The sequence below is a fragment of the Pan troglodytes genome, chromosome 4 (assembly GCF_028858775.2).
Source record: "Pan troglodytes isolate AG18354 chromosome 4, NHGRI_mPanTro3-v2.0_pri, whole genome shotgun sequence".
NCBI classification, from domain to species: Eukaryota; Metazoa; Chordata; class Mammalia; order Primates; family Hominidae; genus Pan; species Pan troglodytes.
Window position 1 is genome coordinate 85,397,350 of NC_072402.2, and position 23,387 is coordinate 85,420,736.

A 23,387-nucleotide genomic window follows, 5' to 3' on the forward strand; every position below is an offset into this window, starting at 1 on the left:
CTTGGTCAATACTTGGAGATAGGAAGAGATATACATAATTGGATGGTGGAAGCCAGTGCAAGCTAGATCCAGCACACAACTGGATCAGACTCATGTGCTACACACTGACACTGGCTTTATTGCCAATTAACAGAAGCCTAGCTTACAGATTAATTAAGAAATGACTGATAATCAAGTAGCCAGGGGATGGCAAACTATGCCTATAAATTAAATCTGCTACCTTGTTTGCATAAATTAAGTTTTATTGAAATGCAGCCACATTTATTCATTTGTGTATTCTCTGTGGCTGCTTTTGTACTTGGAACCACAGAGATGAGTAGTTGTAATAGAAATCACATAGACAGCAAAGTCTTAAATATTTATTTTCTGGCTCTTCACAGGAAAAGATTTGCTAATTCCAAAAATAGGTTAAAAACAAAACTCAATAGCTGGGTGATGAAATAATTGGTACAACAAAACCCCATCGTGGGGTCTACCTACATAACAAATCTGCACATGGATCCCTGAACTTAAAATAAAAGTTAAAACAAAAACAAAACTATTTCAAAGACATATAGATGCAACCCAAACTCTTTACCTTGCCACAATACTCTTGATCAAAGAGTCTACAGGAAAATTTGTCATAGTGACAGAAATGGAAGTTATGCATGGATTGGCCAAGATCCTGCTATTCCCAAATGTCCAACTGCCTGAAAATACTGGCCAACACCTAGCCTCTCATAGGACAGTTTTTGTAGAAGGTTCAGATTGCAAATAAGCTATGTAGGATACTTTCCATGATGGACAGAGTAGCAATTTGCCAGCAAAATAAATAAATAAATAAACACAGAGGGAGCTGGAGGAAAATGGCTGAATAGAAGCAAATGTTATTGGAGGTAAAGAGAGAGATAGACTCCAATAAAATAATAGCTGGAGACTTCAAAACCATACTTTCAACATTGGTTAGATCATCCAGACTGAAAATCAACAAAGAAACATCAAATTTAGTCTGTACTGTAGACCAAATGGAACTAACAGGTATTTATAGAACATTCAATACATGTTATTTTCCTCAGCACATGGACCATTCTCAAAAATAGACCATACATTAGGCCACAAAAAGTCTTAAAAATTCAAAAAATTGAAATTATATCAAGTATCCTTCTGAATCATAATAAAAAAACTAGAAACCAATAGTAAGAGAAATTTTGAAACTATACAAACATATGGAAATTAAACGATATGCTCCTGAATGACCCAGGGGTCAGTGAAAAAACTAACAGGAAAATTTTAAAAAATTATTGAAACAAAGGAAAATGGAAACACAACATACTAAAACCTGCAAGACACAGCAAAGCAATACTAAGGAAAGTTTATAAGGATAAGCACCTCTATCAGAAAAGGCAGAAAAACTTCCAATAAATAACCTAATGATGCATTTTAAAGAACTAGAAAAGCAAGAGCAAACAAATCTCAAATTTAGCAGAAGAAAAAAATAATAATAAAGATGAGAGCAGAAATAAATGTAATTGAAATGAAAAAATACTGAAGATAAAGAAAAGGTTTGTTTCTTTTTTTTTTTTGGCAAGATAAACATAATTGTTAAACCTCTAGTTAGACTAGGAAAAAAGAGAGAAGACACAAATAAAACCAGAGATGAAAAATAGGATGTTAGAACCAATCCTGCAGAAATTCAAAGGATCATTAGAGGCTACTATGAGCAACTATATTACAGTACACTGAAAAACCTTGAAGAAATGGATATGTTTCTAGACACATAAAACCTACCAACATATAACCAAGAAGAAATCCAAAACCTGAACAGACCAATAACAAGTAATGAGATTGAAGCTTTAAGAAAAGTCCCAATGGCAAAGAAAAGCCTAGTGCTCAATGGCTTCACTGTTAAATTTTACAAAACATTTCAAGAAGAATGAATACCATCTTACTCAAACTATTCCGAAAAATAGAAGATGGGGGAATATTTCCAAGCTCATGTTATGAGGCCAGTGGCAAGCTGAAATCAAAACCAGACAAGGCTACATAAAAAAAAAAAAAAACCTACAAGCCAATGTCCCTGATGAACATTTATGCATAAGTCTTCAACAAAATGCTAGCAAATCGAATTCAACAACATATTGGAGAAATCATTCATCATGACCAAATGGAATTTATTCCAGGGATGCAAGGATGGTTCAATATATGCAAATCAACCAATGAGATACATCATATCAACAGAAAGAAGGACAAAAACCATATGATCTTTTCAATTGACCCTTAAAAGACATTTGATAAAATTCAACATCCCTTCATAATAAGAACCCTCAAAAAAGTGGATAATAGAAGGAACATACCTCAACACAATAAAAGCATATATAACACACCCGCAGCTAGTGGAGTATCCATACTGAATGGAGAAAAACTGAAAGCCTTTTCTCTATGACCTGGAACCTGATGACAATGCTGACTTTCACCACTGTTATTCAAAATAGTACTGGACAAGTATTCAACGAGTCCTTGCTAGAGCAATCAGACAAGAGAAGTAAACGGCATCCAAATTGGAAAGGAAGAGGTCAAATCATCCATGTTTGCTGATAATATAGTCCTATATTTGGAAAAAACTAAAGATTTCATGAAAAAACTACTAGAACTGATTTTAAAAATTCAGTAAAATTGCAAGATATAAGAATCAACATACAAAAATCTTGAACATTTCTATATGGCAACAGTGAACAATCTGAAAAATAAATCAAGAAAGTAATACCATTTACAATAGCTACAAATAAAATAAAATATCTAGAAATAAACTTAACCAAACAAGTGAAAGATCATTACAATAAAAACTATAAAACATTGATGAAGGAAATTTAAGAGAACACAGAAAAATGGAAAGATATTCTTTGTTCATATATTAGGTGAGTCAATATTGTTAAAATGTCCATACTATCCAAAGCAATCTACTGATTCAATGCAATTCCTAACAAAATACCAATGATGTTCTTCACAGAAATAGCAAAACTAATCGTAAAATTATTATGAAACTACAAAAGACCCAGAACAGCCAAAGCCATTGTGAGAAAAAAACAAAACTGGAGGAATCACATTACCTGACTTCAAATTATACTACAAAACTATAGTAATCAAAATAACATGATACTGGCATAAAGACAGGCATGCAGACCAATGGCAAAGAGTAGAAAATGCAGAAATAAATTCTAGTCTCAAACTCCTCCTGGTCTCAAGTGATTCACCAGCCTCAGCTTCACAAAATGTTGGGATTACATGTGTGAGCCACTGTGCCCTGCTGCACTTTCATGTTTATTGTAGCACTGTCCACAATAGCTAAGATTTGAAAACAACCTAAGTATCCATCAACAGATTAATGGATAAAGAAAATGTGGTATATATACTTAGTGGAGCACTATTTAGCCGTAAAAAGAATGAGATCCTGTCAGTTGCAACAACATGGATTCAACCTGAGGACTTTATGCTAAGTGAAATAAACCAGACACAGAAAAACTTCAAGTACTCTCACTTATTTGTGGGAGCTAAAAATGAAAATAATTGAACTCATGAAGATAGAGTGTAGAATGATGGTTACCAGAAGCTGGGAATAGTAGCATGGTGTGTGAGGGAGTGGGAATAGTTAATGGGTATAAAAATTTTGTCAGAAAGAAGGAATAAGAGCTAGTATTTGATAGCACAGCAAGGTGACTACAGTCAACAATAATGTATTGTACATCTTAAAATAACTAAAAGAGTATAATTGGATTGTTTGTGATGCAAAGAAAGGACAAATGTTTGAAGTAATTAGTACCCCATTATCCTGATGTGATTTTCATACATTGTATGTCGGTATCAAAATATCTCATGTATGCCATAAATATGTAGAATACCATGTACTCACAAATTTTTTTAAATAGACATATTACTTTGGTTGCAGATTTGCCTTCTTCTGCAATGTTTCTGCCATCCTCATTATTTTTGGAATTGTAGAATACCAGCTAACATTCTTACTTTATAGAGAAAGTAGTGTGACAATGTACTCCAACATAGGAGTTTAACATTTTTAGTGCTCCAATGCCATAGGGAAGCTGGCTTGATAAAAGGGCAGAATGTCTTGTGGAGGTTTCCATTATAGTCCCAGTTGGAAGACACCTAGGAAGCTTTTGCTTGATGCCTTAAATAAAAGCCAATATATGGCCTCACATCCCTAGTCAGAATGCGTAGGTATGAACGACAGGATAAATTTGACAGTAGTTCTTCTCCTTATGACACCAAATACCCCATTGAATAAATGTTTGCTCTCTTTTCTCACAAACTTTGGTTCAGTTAGTGTGAAGGTCTTAGTTACTGAGGGAGGAATGTTTCTACTAATACCCATATATTGCTTTGTTTTTCTGTTAAATTGTAAATTAAGGCTATTTACTGGCCTCTAACAACAGACAGAAAGATGGTTAGCACAGCGATAGAGCCTGATTCCCAAGAGGAATTTTTATTGTTTTTATATAGTTGCAGTAAAAAAGACCATGTTTGGAATCCAGATTATTCAGCGAAACACTTTTTGAGAGTCACTAGTGTAGACTGGTTAAAGTACAGAAATCCAATGAACACAGATCACTGTTGTCTCAGATTTCACATAAAGGATTGGGTTTTGTCTTCATGTACTCAATTCTCTTAAGGTGCTGGAAGAATTTAAGAACAATGGCAATGAAGGAAGTTATTATTATCAACTTAGACAGTGTTGTGATACAGAAACAAAGACTATGAAGAGTGTGTTTTATTTTACTTAAATATTTATTTGTTTCCCTAGTAGCTTCTTTGAAAGTCACTGATGATGACTAACACTTTAAAATTGAGGAATGAGTATAATGAGTATGACTGAATTGATACTACCACACAACATTATAGTAGTTGATCTGACTCTGTATGCCCTGTGTTGGGAGACAGAATGTGTTTTGCCTGGCATAGTATCAAATTCACCTGTGCTAGAGGGTTTCCTTCTGACTCTTCACAGCCCTACTCCTCTTCTTCATTTCCGTTCTGTTGAGTGTCCAGTGAAGCTAACTTTTCTGGACTTCACCAATGAGTTCTTTGTCCTCTGGCATTTCGGGGAGTTTATACCATAGAATTATTGGCAGGATATCAGAAAGAGGGAAGAGATCATATTTGGCCTATCTACTCCTGCAATCCTCTCCATGCCAGATCACCAAGCCTTGGGAAGCCCAATTTCATAATATCTCCAGATTCTCAAAATATTGTTCTCCTCTCTATATAATTAATAAAAAGACTCTGCTTTTGTTATGTGCTCTATTCTCTTTAGTTATACAAGATGTTTCAAAGGGCTAGTAAAAGTTAAAAATAAATAAAACATAATTTAACATAAATTGTTATACTGTGTAGCTATACTGTTTTAGATGCTGTGGAAATCTGTATGAAGGTGTCATTGGCATAATTTTCATAGTTTCTATCATTATTGATCTAACCAACTACTGCAAAAGACAGAACTATGAAAATAAAATACTTTAAATATGACTATATGAAGGGTTGATTGTTTAGAATAACAATCAGATCTAGAGACCTTGTTATGAAGTCATTGCAATAGTCCCAGCAAGAATTGATGTGTAGAAAGACAAGCATGCTTGATGATTTTGGTATTGTTTTATAATGTCTTAGTAAGTACAATAAGATAAAAGGTAAATAATATTGAAAATGAGATAGCACTATTATTTTCTAGTGATAGACTTGACAACTTGGTATACTCAGGAGACTCAACCAAGTAAATATTAAAATTGAATTCAATAAAGAAGTCAGTTACCATCTGAATAACTTTACGTTAAAAACAAAGAGACTTTGCAGTTAGAATATGCTATTCACCACAGCAAACATGAATGTAATACAAAAAAAAATGGGGCTCTGGACTGCTGGGTAGGGCTGGCTTAGGTTGGAAGGCCTTCCAGAAACAAGATACTGTGGACTTCCTTAGGAAAAGCAGGAGTGAGGCTATTGTGTGTTTTACCTAGAGGCAATGGCAAATCTGTGACAATCAACTTGACTAAATGAGAAGAAATACATTTTGATTAGAAGATTTTCTAGTGCAAATAATAAATTATTCTCAAACGATTTTATAAATATAATCATATTTAGTTTAAAATACCAGTAAAATCTTTAACCCAGCTCAGTCACTTTCTAAATAGTACATAGCCTTTAGAGTTACATGGATATAGGTTGAAATATCAATTGAGCTATGTACCCTTGGGCATTTGGCTAAATTCTCTGATTCAATTTCCTACGTGGTCTAATAATCTCCTTCAGTTAATTAGGGAGTGTAAAATGTAAATGAGATCACATATATAAAATATCTAGTATAATGTCTGGAATTCAGAAAATGGTTTCTAAATATTGATTTTGCCTTTTCCATCATAGGGTCCATGAATGAGAGACCTAAGAGTCCACCAAGGCTTGTGCTTCTTCTCATGGGGTTGTCTCTAGAATGTAGCTGCTCTGCCAGAGACTATATTCCCAATGCTTCCATGCAGCTGGTTAAGGCCATATTACTAATTCTTGCCAATGGTATATAGATGTATTCGTCTGTTTTCACACTGCTAATAAAGACATACCCAAGACTGGGTAATTTATAATGGGAAGAGATTTAATTGACTCACAGTTCTACATGGCTGGGGAGGCCTAACAATCATGTCACTAGGCAAGGAGGAGCAAAGTCACATTTTACATGGCAGCAGGCAAGAGACAGAGTGTGCAGAGAAACTCCCCTTTATAAAACCATCAGATCTCGTGATACTTACTCGCTATCACAAGAACAGCATGGGAAAGACCAGCCCCTGTGACTCAATTACCTCCCACCGAGTCCTTCCCATGACACGTGGGAATTGTAGGAGCTAAAATTGAAGATGAGATTTGGATGGGGACATGGTCAAACCCTATTAATAGATCTAAGTGATATGCCTCTTGAGAACAGGAACACTAAAAATCAGTGTTCCAAAATTCAGTTTCAGCTCTGACATGGAGAGTGCTTGGAAAGTGTTGCTACTGGTTTTGCAACAAGGGAAGAAATGAACAAACCAAAATTAATTTATTTTCCTGGCTATACTAGAGAATTGAGGTTGCAGGACACACTGCAACCACAAAATTTGGAGACACAGGTAAATACAGATAATCACAGTCTGAATACACTTGCTGGGAGCAGAAGATGCTGTAACTACAAACTGGTATGAACACTTGAATAGTAACTTTGATGAATTGCTGGGGGTAAAGTGTAGACTATTGTGATAGTGAGAAACTCTAGGTCCCCCCAAATTTCCATGGGTTTATTTCCAGTAACCCCAGAAGACCTTGGTAAATCCTCATGAAATACTCTATTGTTCTGGCAGGATAAGGGGAAAAATGACAATTTCTAATTTATCCAGAAAATTCCCCCAAACAAAGGCCTAGTCAGCAAGGAAAATACTTTCCCAGAGGTTTATTTGCGTTAGTGAAAGAGAAAATACCCAATTCCACTTTTTTCAGCCTTAATATCTCACTTACAATGTGAAGAGGGAGGTTGAAGGTCACAGCACAGGTACACAAGCCATCTAAAATACCATAGTTGAATCACAAAATTACAGAATGCTTTCTGTTCCCTACATCACCAATCAACAGGGCATCAGCTGAAAGATGCAAAGGCACAACCCCCATTTAAGTAGGAGTTCTTAGGGAAGCCCAAAGACAACAGGGGAGACCAACTCAAGGACACTAGAGGAATTCAAAGCCTCTGAGAGCTAGCTATAGCTACAGCAAACATTAAACACTGATTTAATCCTAGCTGGAAAAACATAAAGCCTCACATTAAAAGCCTTTACCTAAGTTATTATTACCAAATATATTATTTTAGGCCTTCGACAAAAATCTACAAGACATGCTAAAAGACAACAACAACAGCAAAAAGTCCAAAGAGGCAAAGAAATTATCAGAACTAGACTCCTATCAACATATTTTTGAAATTATCGGACAAGAAATTTAAGAAAACCATGATCAGTGCATTAAGAATTTTAGTGAAAAAAAGAATACAACATGTGAACATGTGGTAATGTTAGTAGTGTTAAGACAATGAAAAAAAAAGTTACAGACTGAGAAAAAAATTTTTTTAAACATATATATAATAAAAGGCTTATATCCAAAACTAAAAACAAATCTTTAAAAGTAAACAACTAAAAAAAAAACATAGGGCCGGGCGCAGTGGCTCACGTCTGTAATCCCAGCACTTTGGGAGGCCGAGGTGGGTGGATCACGAGGTCAGGAGATCGAGACCATCCTGGCTAACACAGTGAAACCGTTTCTACTAAAAATACAAAACAAATTAGCCGGGCATGGTGTCGGGCGCCTGTAGTCCCAGCTACTTGGGAGGCTGAGGCAGGAGAATGGCATGAACCCAGGTAGGGGAGCTTGCAGTGAGCAGAGATTGCCCCACTCCACTCCAGCCTGGGGGACAGAGAGAGACTCCCTCTCAAGAAAAACAAACAAACAAAAAACACATGGTCAAAAGATCTGAACAGTTACAGACCAAAGAAGACATATTAGATGGCAAACAAACCTACAAATATATATACACTGTGACATTTTACTGGGAAAATGTAAGACAACAATGAAATACCACTACACACACAACAGAATGGCTAAAATTAAAAACAAAAAAAACAAAAAAAACCTGACATTGACAATTTCAGGTGAGTATGCAAAACATTAACAGCTCTCATTTCTTTTGAGTGATATTACAACATAGAAAGGCCACTTCAGAAAACAGTTTGGGAGTTTCTTACAAAGTCAATATAGTCTTACTATACGATCCATCAAATGTACTCCTTGGTATTTACCCAACTTACTTTAAAACCTATATCTAGACAAAAACTTGCATGTGAATATTGTATAGCAGTCTATTCATAATTGCCAAAAACTAGAAATGATCAAGATATTCTTCAATAAATGAAGAGATAAACAAACTATGATTCATCCATAGAATGGAATATTTTTCAGTGATAAAATGTCTGAACTCTTCAGTCAAAAAGACACCAATGAATCTTAGAAACAGTGAAAAGATTAGTGACAGGGCTTTGGGGAAAGGAAGAGGAGGAGGGACTGAATATGTAAAGCACAGGTCATTTTTAAAATAGAGAAACTATTCTCTAGGATAATGCAAATGCAGATAAATGACACTATATATTTGTCAAAATCCATAGAATGTTACAGTATATTAAGTGAATCTTCATAACACGAATAGCAAAACAATCATTTAGGAAGAATAGAACACAGATTGTGACAAAATGATCCAACTGTATTATGAGTATACAAAACAGCCTCAATGTATAGAGTGAAGAGGAGGAGCAAGGTGTGGACCTAAGAAAATAATAAATTCTGTGTAACTGACAGCAAAAACACAGACATAGGCACTGTATTCTTGCTGATAATGATATTTCTCAATAGATACCAGGTTAACAGCTCTAGTACTGCTATACATGTGTACTGAAATTGAACAATTAAATAAATGGAGGACATCCACGTTTATCACTGATGGAGTGGGAGTTTACAGATAAGCAGGAGGAGGAGGCCAGAAAGATGCATGTGGTGATGGATTAGAATTGAAGACGTCCTGCCCTCAAGGAGAGAGAACATAAAAGAACATAAATCCCCTTTTCATCAATGTGAGCTGCACCAACTTACTTCCTCCCAAAGAGCACAAAATAGAAAGGAACGAAAAGAAAAGAGCAACTTTACAGTGAAGAAACCTACAAACACTACCTCAGCCAGGTGATCAGAGTCAATATAAATGGTGATAAGAAGTGTTGATAATAGATACTCTTGATATATTGTGATGAAATGGCATTTTACTTCTGCATCCTTCCTCCTGAAAGCCCATAATCTCTGTCTAATAAGAAAAGAATAATAGACATTGCAATGAGGGAATATTCTACAAATTGTCTGACCACCGAAATTCATCAAAAACAAGGAAATTCTGAAAAACAATCACATCCAAGAATAGCCTAAAAAACATACCAATTAATGTAATTTGGTATCCTGTGTGGGATCATAGAACAGAAAAAGAACATTACAGATATGTACTTTAGTTAATAACACTGTATCAATATTGGTGAAATAGTTGTAATTAATACACTAATATAAGGCATTAATAGGGGAAGTTGTGTGCAAGGTATATAAGAATTCTATGTACTATCTTCTCAATTTTTCTCCAAACAAAAAAAACTATCCTTAAAATATTTTTAAGAAGAAAAATACTGTACAGAGAGTGTGTCTAATCCATGTGCTCAATCCCATCAGCAGAGAGAGAAAGAAAGCAGAGATCTTTGAAACAGAGAAAGAAAGCAGAGATCTTTGAAGGCTTAAGAAACCATAAGATAAAAGGAATCTTTGTGCTAGAGTCACCATACAGGCATCCTATAGATGTGTAATGACACACTGCACTACTGTTTGAGTATGAAACAAACATCTATTATGTTGAGCCGTAAAAAAATTAGAGATTTTTAAGTTCCAGCAAGTAGAATTACTGTAAGAGATACAATCTTTCTGTGATGTTCACTCTCAAATATTTGGTTTTCCAGATGAATGGTTTTAAATTATTACAGACAATAAAATATATCCAAAAACTGGCTAAATGTATGGGTATATAAAAGATAAAACTATAATTTTGTAATTCCACTGATCTTTCAAAAAATAAAATTAAGCTTGTTTTAAAAGTTAGGCATTTTGCTAATCTCTGGGGATACAGTGTTGAAAAAACACAGTATCTTGCCATTAGTGAAGGACAGTCATCAGGAAGGAGAAGAAAAGAGGAATGAGGTGATGATGTTTGAGAAGAGAACAGGACCCTGGGCAAATCCATGTATAAGGTTATTTGTTGACATGAAAAAAGTACTATAGAATGAAATCTAAAGTTCTATCATGTTATTTCTTCCTCAAATTTCCTGTGTCTATTTCAAAATTTAATAATAATGACAAGGGATAGAGTTTCTAAAGAATATCGGGGATATATAAATATTTATTTCCTTGGGATTTTTAACACATGTATAACTTCCAAAAGAAAGAGAAATGTCAGCTGGACGCGGTGGCTCATGCATGTAATCCCAGCACTTTGGGAGGCCAAGGCGGGTGGATCACGAGGTCAGGAGTTCAAGACCGGCCTGGCCATGATGGTGAAACCCCATCTCTATTAATAATACAAAATTTAGCTGGGCATGGTGGCAGGCGCCTGTAATCCCAGCTACTCGGGAGCTGAGGCAGAGAATTGCTTGAACCTGGGAGGCAGAGGTTGCAGTGAGCCGAGATCATGTCACTGCACTCCAGCCTGGGCGACAGAGCAAGACTCTGCCTCAAAAAAAAAAAAAAAAAAAAAAAAAAAAAAGAAAGAGAAATGTTGATTGGTAATATATGAGGGGGAAAAAGAGAAAATAATAATAATTCATCTTCAAATTATATCATTTGTGGGTCTCTGATAACATAGGCTTTTAATATCTGTATTTCAATACTGAAATAGTTTAATGCCTCTATGAAAATGTTTTTAAAATCATTTTAAATAGGCATATTTGAGGGGAAAAATGAATGGACAATTGGAAATCACTTTTACACAACTGTTTTTTGTCTACTAATAGGAAAATAATTTCCTCTAATTAGTGCCATATTTCATATTGAGTGGACATGTAAATTTTATAAACAACCTATCCATAACATTTAATTAATTGTTAAAGTTTAGTTTTTTGAGGACATTACTTAATGTTACATTTAGAAAATCAGATTGTGACCAACAAATAAGTGGAGAATTAAATTAAATAATAGCGTACGTTAGTCTGTGAAGAAAATTTGGAGATATGATGAGATGGTTGATTAATATTTGGAAAATTAACTTTAATCTTCTATCTGCATGAGTTTTTCTTTTTGACATGGGTCGCTACATGGAAAGTATTGTATGTTTATAGAGGCCATTTTTTTATACATTTTTTACTTAATATGTTGAGAAGTTTTAAAAAGAAAATTCTTAAATTAGAAGAAAGTTTTCATGCAATTGTTAAAAGGAAACATTGAAATATATTTTAAGTTTCTCAACTTGTTCTAAGAGAAAATAACGGACTGATTTTTTTTAATTGCCCTTAGGAGCTGTACTATAGACAATACATCTGAATAAGTTCAGTTAACTTTTTAAGAAAAAGAGAATGACCTGACACAATCAAGGAAATGAATAATTTTAAAAATTTATAAGCTAAAATATGACAGTCATTTTCTCAAGCAGTCAGACACATTGCCCTTTTATATTACCAGGCCCATTGAATTATGAATGTGGGCTGAATAAAAAGCCTGAGGGTGACAATGGAGCCACGTTTTGTCATTTGCACTTAGAGAATGTCCATTGCTCTAGCTGGATTTCCAAACCTTACCATTATCTCTGGCTGCTCAGGACTTTGGAAAATACATGAGGAATACTTCAGGGATGGGGGAGATGAAATACTAATTCCTAGTCATAATAATAAGTCTAAAGCATGCAGACTCTTTGGTCCTTTGAGCTGTGCAAGTAAGTCAAACTCAGCAAACTTTCTCAGTCCTAACCAAGCTGAATATATAGAAGCAAAAATCAAAATAAAAAGTCAGTTTTCAAGTGCATACTTCTCAGCTGCAGGAATTATGAGTGGGAAGAACAGGTGTTCCGAGAGATTCTACGGTTCTTCAGTTGCTAAGGAAACCACTTTCACCAGTTCAGAAAGGCTGATAACCTGGACTTTTTCTGCCAAATTACTATCAACAAAGGTTGGGACTGATATAAACATGACTACACAAATGAAAAGAACATTAGTACATTAGTAATTTTAAAAATAATGATAAGGTTGCATTAAAAGATGACTGGTAAAATAGTTGCATATTAAACAAGAATAGTTGCATAATTCCTAAATAACTTGAAACAGATTGATCTGAATACACAATCCCAAATTCAAGTATAAGAATAGAAGTTAATTTTTTCATTATCTTAGTGGAAACAGTGTTAATGCAATTAATGACATATGTGTTTTAGTAATTACATAATGAAGCTTGAGTTACAATTTAATGTAAAGTTAATTATGTAAAACAGAAATGAGTAGTAGGTAATTTTATAATATTAGACATTTATGCCTTAATCAGTTATTTTCTCATGATTATTTCCAAGTTGTGTATAATACAAACGAATACTTATGAATAACGTGATATGACCTGTATTACAAGAGGCAAAATATGATTAATATTGAATCTGTCTCGCTGAAATATTTTATGCCTATAATTAGTATAAAAAGTACTATAATCGTAATTTTTGAACTGTTGAATTATTTCTTGTAAGAAGTATTGTTTTTACAGCACTGAATAACACAAAGTATATATCTGAAGAATCAGAAAAGCAGCAACAAAGCATGTAAGAAAAAAGCCTCTCTAATTTCCCAGGCTTGATTAGTGCAAGACTAGAAATATTGTTTCCACTTACATAAGATCTTTTTGTAATTCATATTATCAAAATAATTATATTTATAATTCAGAAACTAATCCTTAGTAAAAAATTTTAATTTTCACTAACATTGATTTTGTGGTTATTTTAAAAATGATCAAAATTATAAATAGTAGCATTGTGAATTCTAATTTTATCTTTAAAATACCAAGAACATCAAAATTTAGTATTTGGAATCCAGTAGCAAAGCATTATCATATTATATCATAGTATGTAACCTATTTTAAAGTCTTAAATTAACCACTAAATTTTGCTTGTTCCATTATTTTAAAATGAAAAAATAGGAGGTAGAAAATAGACACTGCGTTTTTCACTTTGTGCCACTTTCATTATAAACTTATTTGTTTTAGAAACAGTTATATAATTTTGCCAAAGTCAGACAAATTGGTACATCTGCAGATAATGGTACAATTTAATATTTATAAAGTATCAAGTTTTATACAGATACATGCTTCTAGTTTCCATGGAAATTTAATAATCGCTTGAGCATATTTTCATTTATCTTCTTGTATGGAATCAAATAATGTATATAGTGCTGTCTTTAAAAATCACTAAAATTAACTCACTTATTGTCTGCTCTATGAAATTAATAATCTCTTGTTTTACTATAATAAAACTTTTTCAAAGGAAGGGACTTCTTGAGAGTACCTGGGATTAGTAGACATTCAGTAAAAATGTCTTTATTGGCTACATTTGAAATTTATTGTTTCTTATTGGCATTTATCACAGTAAATATGAAACAGAAACCCTACTTATTACACGAGTGGTCTTCAAACTGGAAAAGGTGTTTGTACAAAGACTTTCTAGGGTGTGTATAAGCATAGATACTTATAGAAGGCCAACAACTATAGCCAATTACTGCAAATACCCCATATTACAAAAAGAAAACTCTGTCGAGGTACCTTTTGGCATTGTTTCCTTCCCATCTATCCAAATGAGGTCATTTCTCCTACCCCAATTCTTACCATAGCATTTTCATTTTGTTTAAAAATATCCTTCATTCCATAAAAAATATTGATGTTTGTTTTTTAAATTGCTCCAGGTTTGGTCATTAGGTAATCCTTCAGCTTGGCTCCCGGAGTCTTTCAATATGGTTTTTCTTTTTCTTCTTCTTCCTTGTAATCATTTTCTTACTTTCTGAAACCCCCAAGTGTCTCTGACACATCTTCCTGCCTGCCCCAGCCCTAGAATCAACCACATCTACAAAGACCCTGGTTTCTTCATTGGACAATTGTGTTTGGAAATTAGGGTAAAATATTAACATTAGATGAAGAAAGTTGAGAAATGTAAGTAAATTCTGTAATATTTTGCAATTTTTGTAAGCCTAAAATTATTTCAAACTTTAAAATGTTTAAAAATATTGATGCTGGCCAGGCGCGGTGGCTCACGCTTGTTATCCCAGCGCTTTGGGAGGCCGAGGTGTGTGGATCATGAGGTCAGGAGATCGAGACCATCCTGGCTAACACGGTGAAACCACGTCTATACTAAAAATACAAAAAAATTAGCCGGGCGTCGTGGCGGGCGCCTGTAGTCCCAGCTACTCGGGAGAACGGCGTGAACCTGGGAGGCGGAGCTTGCAGTGAGCCGAGATGACATCACTGCACTCCAGCCTGGGCGACAGACCGAGACTCCCTCTCAAAAAAAAAAAAAAAAAAAAAAATTGATGCTGACTGCAAAGAACAATTATTTAAACTTAGACATCAAGTAACGGCATTGCTGCCTGAACTTCGACATCTACTGGAGCATAAACAGTTGCAGATAAAGATAATTTGTTTCCTGAAAAAAATGTACTTTTGAATTTGCATTTGCTATTATAGTATACTTTAGACATGGAGGAAATAGCTTGTTTATTTAACTATTTATTTATAGATTATGTATTCATCTATTTCTATAGATTACCTATAGAAAATATAGCTATAATGTGACAGTTTATTAAAAATAGTACATTAACTAGTTTCGTGTCGATTAGCAAATTCATTTCAGTATTCCTTTGAAGGGTAATAAAAGTCAACATTGCTCTACTTCTCCTTTGGACCAGCTTCATCTTTAGATTAGTTCTCTAATTAAGAAGTCAGATAATTTTCAATATGTGCTCATACTATTTTTGATTTTATATCAGATGCAAAATTTTAACTTATTAAAAATTTTCAATTGATATAATGAATCTTCCATTAATCAAGATATTATAAACCCATGAAAAGACCTATCTTTTCCTTTGTATACATATTTTGAATAAAGATGAAACTGTCATTAAACATGCAGCATTTCAATCTTCATTAATATACTCTCAATTCAGATATATTCAGACTGGAACAAGGAGAATGCTAAAATTTTAAAATAAATTTACTTGCCTCTTTCACGCCCAGCCATTGTTAAGTGATGCACTGCCCCTAATGGTGAGTTCTCTGAGCCAATTACTAATAGCATCTGTAAGAAATATTGAAGAAATGTGGGTTCATATTATATATACCAAGTGCCTTCTCTGTCTAAACTAGAAGCAGATTGCAAAAGTACAATGGTTGCCATGGATAGATTATTAAAAATTTTATTTTAATAAAAACTTTATCAATACTCTTCTCCAAATTTTCTCTCCTGAGAAACGATTAAAACTCTTTCAAGGTGGTATTCTCTTTCAGTGTAGTATTTCTAATAAACTGAACTTTGCTGCATTAGTTTATTTTTGTTTTTGTCTTTTTCAGGAGTTTTGGAGAGTCATTGCATGATGATCTCTGAAGATTCTACTGAAATCTAATCAATATGTCCTCACTGCCATCAATTCAAAAGAACTTGCTAAGAAGGCTCTAGAGACTTGTACTCTCAGATAGTGAAAGTGAGATGATGTGTAGTGAAAGTCATATATAGGTTGTAAATTGCAATATGGAATTCCCAAATGCTGAATTCATTTTATCTCTTCAGAAATAAAAACCTGTTAAAGACTCATTTGATTAAGTGATCATATTTGAAAACACTTATCCTACAGGAAACACTGCCATGTTTTTAAAAACACTATCATCTGTCTTTGCCTGCTCCATTCATTGTCCATGTGTTTACAAGGAAATATTAATATATAGCAAGAAGATCAACATAAGAATGATGATTAATTCTTGGATAATCCCAAAGGGATTGATGGGTTCAGAAGGTCTCTCTGGACCAGTATTCATTGTACAAACTCTGCCTTGGATCAGCTTTTCAAAATCATACAGATGCTTTAGTTTTATTGTTTATATCCATGAGAACAGTTTTATTTATTTATTTATTTATTTATTTGTTTTCTGGCCAGACATGGGGGTTCATTGGATACTCAATTTGTGATGACTTATCTTTGGCCAGATTGTGGAGATCCAAGGTTTACACAAGTACAGTTTTCCTATTTTATATTGCAATTCTCATATACATATCTTTCTAACAGTTATAACTCTACTAAGTACTACCTGAAACTGCAATGGCTATTTGGGAAATTTTTTATTCTTCACTTGAGAGAGGATTTGAAAGAGAAAAGGGAAGAAAATCCTTATGGGAAGATTATCTGTCTTCACTTTTTAAACTTTTTTTTAATTCTTTAAAATTATTATTATACTTTAAGTTCTCGGGTACATGTGCACAACGTGCAGGTTTGTTACATATGTATACATGTGCCATGTTGGTGTGCTGCACCCATTAAGTCGTCATTTACATTAGGTATATCTCCTAATGCTATCCCTCCCCGCTCCCCCCACCCCACAACAGGCCCCGATGTGTGATGTCTCCCTTCCCAGGTCCAAGTGTTCTCATTGTTCAATTCCCACCTATGAGTGAGAACATGTGATGTTTGGATTTTTGTCCTCGCGATAGTTTGCTGAGAATGATGGTTTCCAGCTCCATCCATGTCCCTACAAAGGACATGAACTCATCATTTTTTATGGTTTCATAGTATTCCACGGTGTATATGTGCCACATTTTCTTAATCCAGTCTATCATTGTTGGACATTTGGGTTGGTTCCAGGTCTTTGCTATTGTGAATAGTGCCACAATAAACATATGTGTTCATGTGTCTTTATAGCAGCATGATTCATAGTCCTTTGGGTATATACCCAGTAATGGGATGGCTGGGTCAAATGGTGTTTCTAGTTCCAGATCCCTGAGGAATCGTCACACTGTCTTCCACAATGGTTGAACCAGTTTACAGTCCCACCAACAGTGTAAAAGTGTTCCTATTTCTCCACATCCTCTATCTGTCTTCACTTTTAAAGAGACATTATAGTGATTAACATGGACAATGCCCCCTTCTTTCATTTCTCCAATGTATTTGGAGTACATTTTTGTACCTTTGTTTTTTTGTTAATCATACAGCAGATAAAATTTTCAAAATCATAAACTATTGTTTAAACCGTGATTTTTTTTTCTGTGTATGTCAAAATTGGTCTTTCTACAAATAAGTACTCTCCTTTGCCTGCAAAGGTAGGATAATTAGCTTTTCCTAGTGGTAATTTTATACACGTCTGGAGTCACTTCCAGCTCTCTCTTATTTTTCTTTTTGCAATTTTTCTCTCATTTTGACTTTTATTAAGAAAATGGGAGATTAACTGGCTATAAAATGATTTTTCTATTATCTTATGCACACTCTAGAAATATCCAGTGAAGATAAACATATTTTCTTAAAAAATTAAAAAGTAAGTCATTTTGCATCTTTTTCACTTACTAAAACTGTACTTCAGAAGAAAAATTTTAATGAAGAAATTTTTAACGGCCTTCCTTCCTAAGTAAGAAAAATTAAACCAAACTTTTAGCATGAATTAAATAACATTAACAATTTTTTATATAAGGCTACAGAGTTTTATTTATTTTAAATGAGTTTAGATAGTATTTCTGGGAGACAACATTTTCAATAAATTAGAATTATATTAATTATAAAAATATTGTGTCTTCTCATTGATTGTATTGTCATTTAAACTGATGTTGGCACACGGTTTTCATTGATTATATCATATACATATGTAGTAAAGCAAAAGTAAACATTTTAATTTTATCTATTGTACTTATATAAGTATGTACATCCAAACACACAAACAACACAATCACATACACATACACACATCAACATATTAAGATTACCAGCATATTAAGAATAAACCAAAGATAATAAATAGTAAAAAATAATTTAAATTTTTTAATGTTATACTATAAATATTAATACAAATATTAGAGTAAAATGAGTTCTACTTGCCTTGGTTTATTTTGCTTTCAAATGATATATTTAAAAATATAGTAAATAATTCATATTTTAAACAAAGTTGATTGAATGTTAACAATTTATCAGTATCAGTTGGTTTAAAATGAAAATCAGACAAAATATTTTCTTGATATTTGATTAATTTTTTTGTTTTACTTGGGTTAGTAAAACATAAGGATAATTTATGAATAATTTGTTGCAAATTGTTACATGGAGGAATTTAAAATTTATATTTGTTGCTACAAAATTTTCAAGGTTATTTTGTTCAAAACCAGCAAGTCCTTTTAATTACTAAATGTTTTGTCAATGCTCCAAGCATTTGGCATACTTTTAAATCATACATACCCAAAATTCCTTATTTAAAGAAGTAAGTTGCTAATTATTATTTTTACTTGCTGTTTACTTTTAAAATTTACCGGTATCTATTTCTTGCCTTTAGATATAATTTTCATTTCTTATTGTCTCCTCTGACAATTCTCAATTATGTTTGTAACAAATTAATTTCCCAAATTCAGAATAATCAAATATTTATTGACTCTTCATCCCAGCCAAAACAGAGTAAACCCACTACAGCTCGTGCCTCTTACTGATAGATTATAACTAAAGTCTCTGAACAAAATTTAAATAACTCTCTAAGAACCTTGGAAAGTAAGCAGAAGCCAGAAGAGAAGGAGAGAAACTGAAAACTTGAAGTAACTCCTCCAAAAGTGAATTTCCCGGTTGTTTTGTTAGTTTATTTGTTTGGGTATTGGTTTTGTTTTACTTTCTATTTCTCCAAACATGGACTGTAAGATGAGCCTCTAGCAGAGGTGTGTTGGAAAGCGAAAACTGCAAAAAGGAATTAATTCATTCTCCCAAAGGAATTGGGAAATGAGCCCCTGGAATCTGGACAGTGTAGGAAGAATTCCTTTCTTTTGCTTTTAAATTTAAATCACGTTTGGTTTTCCTGGAAACTAAACCAGTTTACACATAGACTCCTTCACTTTTTGAAAGGAAAGATAGAAGAAATAATTAGATTTGCTCAAAGTTTTTTTTTTTTTTTTTTTTTAATTATACTTTAAGTTTTAGGGTACATGTGCACATTGTGCAGGTTAGTTACATATGTATACATGTGCCATGCTGGTGCGCTGCACCCACTAACTCGTCATCTAGCATTAGGTATATCTCCCAATGCTATCCCTCCCCCCTCCCCCCTCCCCACCACAGTCCCCAGAGTATGATATTCCCCTTCCTGTGTCCATGTGATCTCATTATTCAATTCCCACCTATGAGTGAGAATATGCGGTGTTTGGTTTTTTGTTCTTGCGATAGTTTACTGAGAATGATGGTTTCCAATTTCATCCATGTCCCTACAAAGGATATGAACTCATCATTTTTTATGGCTGCATAGTATTCCATGGTGTATATGTGCCACATTTTCTTAATCCAGTCTATCATTGTTGGACATTTGGGTTGGTTCCAAGTCTTTGCTATTGTGAATAATGCCGCAATAAACATACGTGTGCATGTGTCTTTATAGCAGCATGATTTATAGTCATTTGGGTATATACCCAGTAATGGGATGGCTGGGTCAAATGGTATTTCTAGTTCTAGATCCCTGAGGAATCGCCACACTGACTTCCACAATGGTTGAACTAGTTTACAGTCCCACCAACAGTGTAAAAGTGTTCCTATTTCTCCACATCCTCTCCAGCACCTGTTGTTTCCTGACTTTTGAATGATTGCCATTCTAACTGGTGTGAGATGATATCTCATAGTGGTTTTGATTTGCATTTCTCTGATGGCCAGTGATGATGAGCATTTTTTCATGTGTTTTTTGGCTGCATAAATGTCTTCTTTTGAGAAGTGTCTGTTCATGTCCTTCGCCCACTTTTTGATGGGGTTGTTTGTTTTTTTCTTGTAAATTTGTTTGAGTTCACTGTAGATTCTGGATATTAGCCCTTTGTCAGATGAGTAGGTTGCAAAAATTTTCTCCCATGTTGTAGGTTGCCTATTCACTCTGATGGTAGTTTCTTTTGCTGTGCAGAAGCTCTTTAGTTTAATTAGATCCCATTTGTCAATTTTGGCTTTTGTTGCCATTGCTTTTGGTGTTTTGGACATGAAGTCCTTGCCCACGCCTATGTCCTGAATGGTAATGCCTAGGTTTTCTTCTAGGTTTTTTATGGTTTTAGGTCTAACGTTTAAATCTTTAATCCATCTTGAATTGATTTTTGTATAAGGTGTAAGGAAGGGATCCAGTTTCAGCTTTCTACATATGGCTAGCCAGTTTTCCCAGCACCATTTATTAAATAGGGAATCCTTTCCCCATTGCTTGTTTTTCTCAGGTTTGTCAAAGATCAGATAGTTGTAGGTAAGCGGTGTTATTTCTGAGGGCTCTGTTCTGTTCCATTGATCTATATTTCTGTTTTGGTACCAGTACCATGCTGTTTTGGTTACTGTAGCCTTGTAGTATAGTTTGAAGTCAGGTAGTGTGATGCCTCCAGCTTTGTTCTTTTGGCTTAGGATTGACTTGGTGATGCGGGCTCTCTTTTGGTTCCATATGAACTTTAAAGTAGTTTTTTCCAATTCTGTGAAGAAAGTCATTGGTAGCTTGATGGGGATGGCATTGAATCTGTAAATTCCCTTGGGCAGTATGGCCATTTTCACGATATTGATTCTTCCTACCCATGAGCATGGAATGTTCTTCCATTTGTTTGTATCCTCTTTTATTTCCTTGAGCAGTGGTTTGTAGTTCTCCTTGAAGAGGTGCTTCACATCCCTTGTAAGTTGGATTCCTAGGTATTTTATTCTCTTTGAAGCAATTGTGAATGGGAGTTCACTCATGATTTGGCTCTCTGTTTGTCTGTTGTTGGTGTATAAGAATGCTTGTGATTTTTGTACATTGATTTTGTATCCTGAGACTTTGCTGAAGTTGCTTATCAGCTTAAGGAGATTTTGGGCTGAGACGATGGGGTTTTCTAGATAAACAATCATGTCGTCTGCAAACAGGGACAATTTGACTTCCTCTTTTCCTAATTGAATACCCTTTATTTCCTTCTCCTGCCTGATTGCCCTGGCCAGAACTTCCAACACTATGTTGAATAGGAGCAGTGAGAGAGGGCATCCCTGTCTTGTGCCAGTTTTCAAAGGGAATGCTTCCAGTTTTTGCCCATTCAGTATGATATTGGCTGTGGGTTTGTCATAGATAGCTCTTATTATTTTGAAATATGTCCCATCAATACCTAATTTATTGAGAGTTTTTAGCAGGAAGGGTTGTTGAATTTCGTCAAAGGCTTTTTCTGCATCTATTGAGATAATCATGTGGTTTTTGTCTTTGGCTCTGTTTATATGCTGGATTACATTTATTGATTTGCATATGTTGAACCAGCCTTGCATCCCAGGGATGAAGCCCACTTGATCATGGTGGATAAGCTTTTTGATGTGCTGCTGGATTCGGTTTGCCAGTATTTTATTGAGGATTTTTGCATCAATGTTCATCAAGGATATTGGTCTAAAATTCTCTTTTTTGGTTGTGTCTCTGCCAGGCTTTGGTATCAGAATGATGCTGGCCTCATAAAATGAGTTAGGGAGGATTCCCTCTTTTTCTATTGATTGGAATAGTTTCAGAAGGAATGGTACCAGTTCCTCCTTGTACCTCTGGTAGAATTCGGCTGTGAATCCATCTGGTCCTGGACTCTTTTTGGTTGGTAAACTATTGATTATTGCCACAATTTCAGCTCCTGTTATTGGTCTATTCAGAGATTCAACTTCTTCCTGGTTTAGTCTTGGGAGAGTGTATGTGTCGAGGAATGTATCCATTTCTTCTAGATTTTCTAGTTTATTTGCGTAGAGGTGTTTGTACTATTCTTTGATGGTAGTTTGTATTTCTGTGGGATCGGTGGTGATATCCCCTGTATCATTTTTTATTGCGTCTATTTGATTCTTCTCTCTTTTTTTCTTTATTAGTCTTGCTAGCGGTCTATCAATTTTGTTGATCCTTTCAAAAAACCAGCTCCTGGATTCATTGATTTTTTGAAGGGTTTTTTGTGTCTCTATTTCCTTCAGTTCTGCTCTGATTTTAGTTATTTCTTGCCTTCTGCTAGATTTTGAATGTGTTTGCTCTTGCTTTTCTAGTTCTTTTAATTGTGATGTTAGGGTGTCAATTTTGGATCTTTCCTGCTTTCTCTTGTGGGCATTTAGTGCTATAAATTTCCCTCTACACACTGCTTTGAATACGTCCCAGAGATTCTGGTATGTTGTGTCTTTGTTCTCGTTGGTTTCAAAGAACATCTTTATTTCTGCCTTCATTTCGTTATGTACCCAGTAGTCATTCAGGAGCAGGTTGTTCAGTTTCCATGTACTTGAGCGGCTTTGAGTGAGATTCTTAATCCTGAGTTCTAGTTTGATTGCACTGTGGTCTGAGAGATAGTTTGTTATAATTTCTGTTCTTTTACATTTGCTGAGGAGAGCTTTACTTCCAACTATGTGGTCAATTTTGGAATAGGTGTGGTGTGGTGCTGAAAAAAATGTATATTCTGTTGATTTGGGGTGGAGAGTTCTGTAGATGTCTATTGGGTCCGCTTGGTGCAGAGCTGAGTTCAATTCCTGGGTATCCTTGACTTTCTGTCTCGTTGATCTGTCTAATGTTGACAGTGGGGTGTTAAAGTCTCCCATTATTAATGTGTGGGAGTC

At 34.4% G+C, this 23,387-nt stretch overlaps 1 long non-coding RNA gene across 1 annotated transcript in view; it reads left to right on the top strand.

The window, feature by feature from the left end:
• LOC129143988 (uncharacterized) overlaps nt 1-16,447 on the top strand; it is a 29,236-nt gene extending 12,789 nt beyond the window's left edge. The window contains exon 3 of the long non-coding RNA XR_008548028.2: nt 16,207-16,447. This is a non-coding gene — a long non-coding RNA (uncharacterized LOC129143988). The remainder of the gene's footprint in view (nt 1-16,206) is intronic.
• Nucleotides 16,448-23,387: the final 6,940 nt, after the last annotated feature.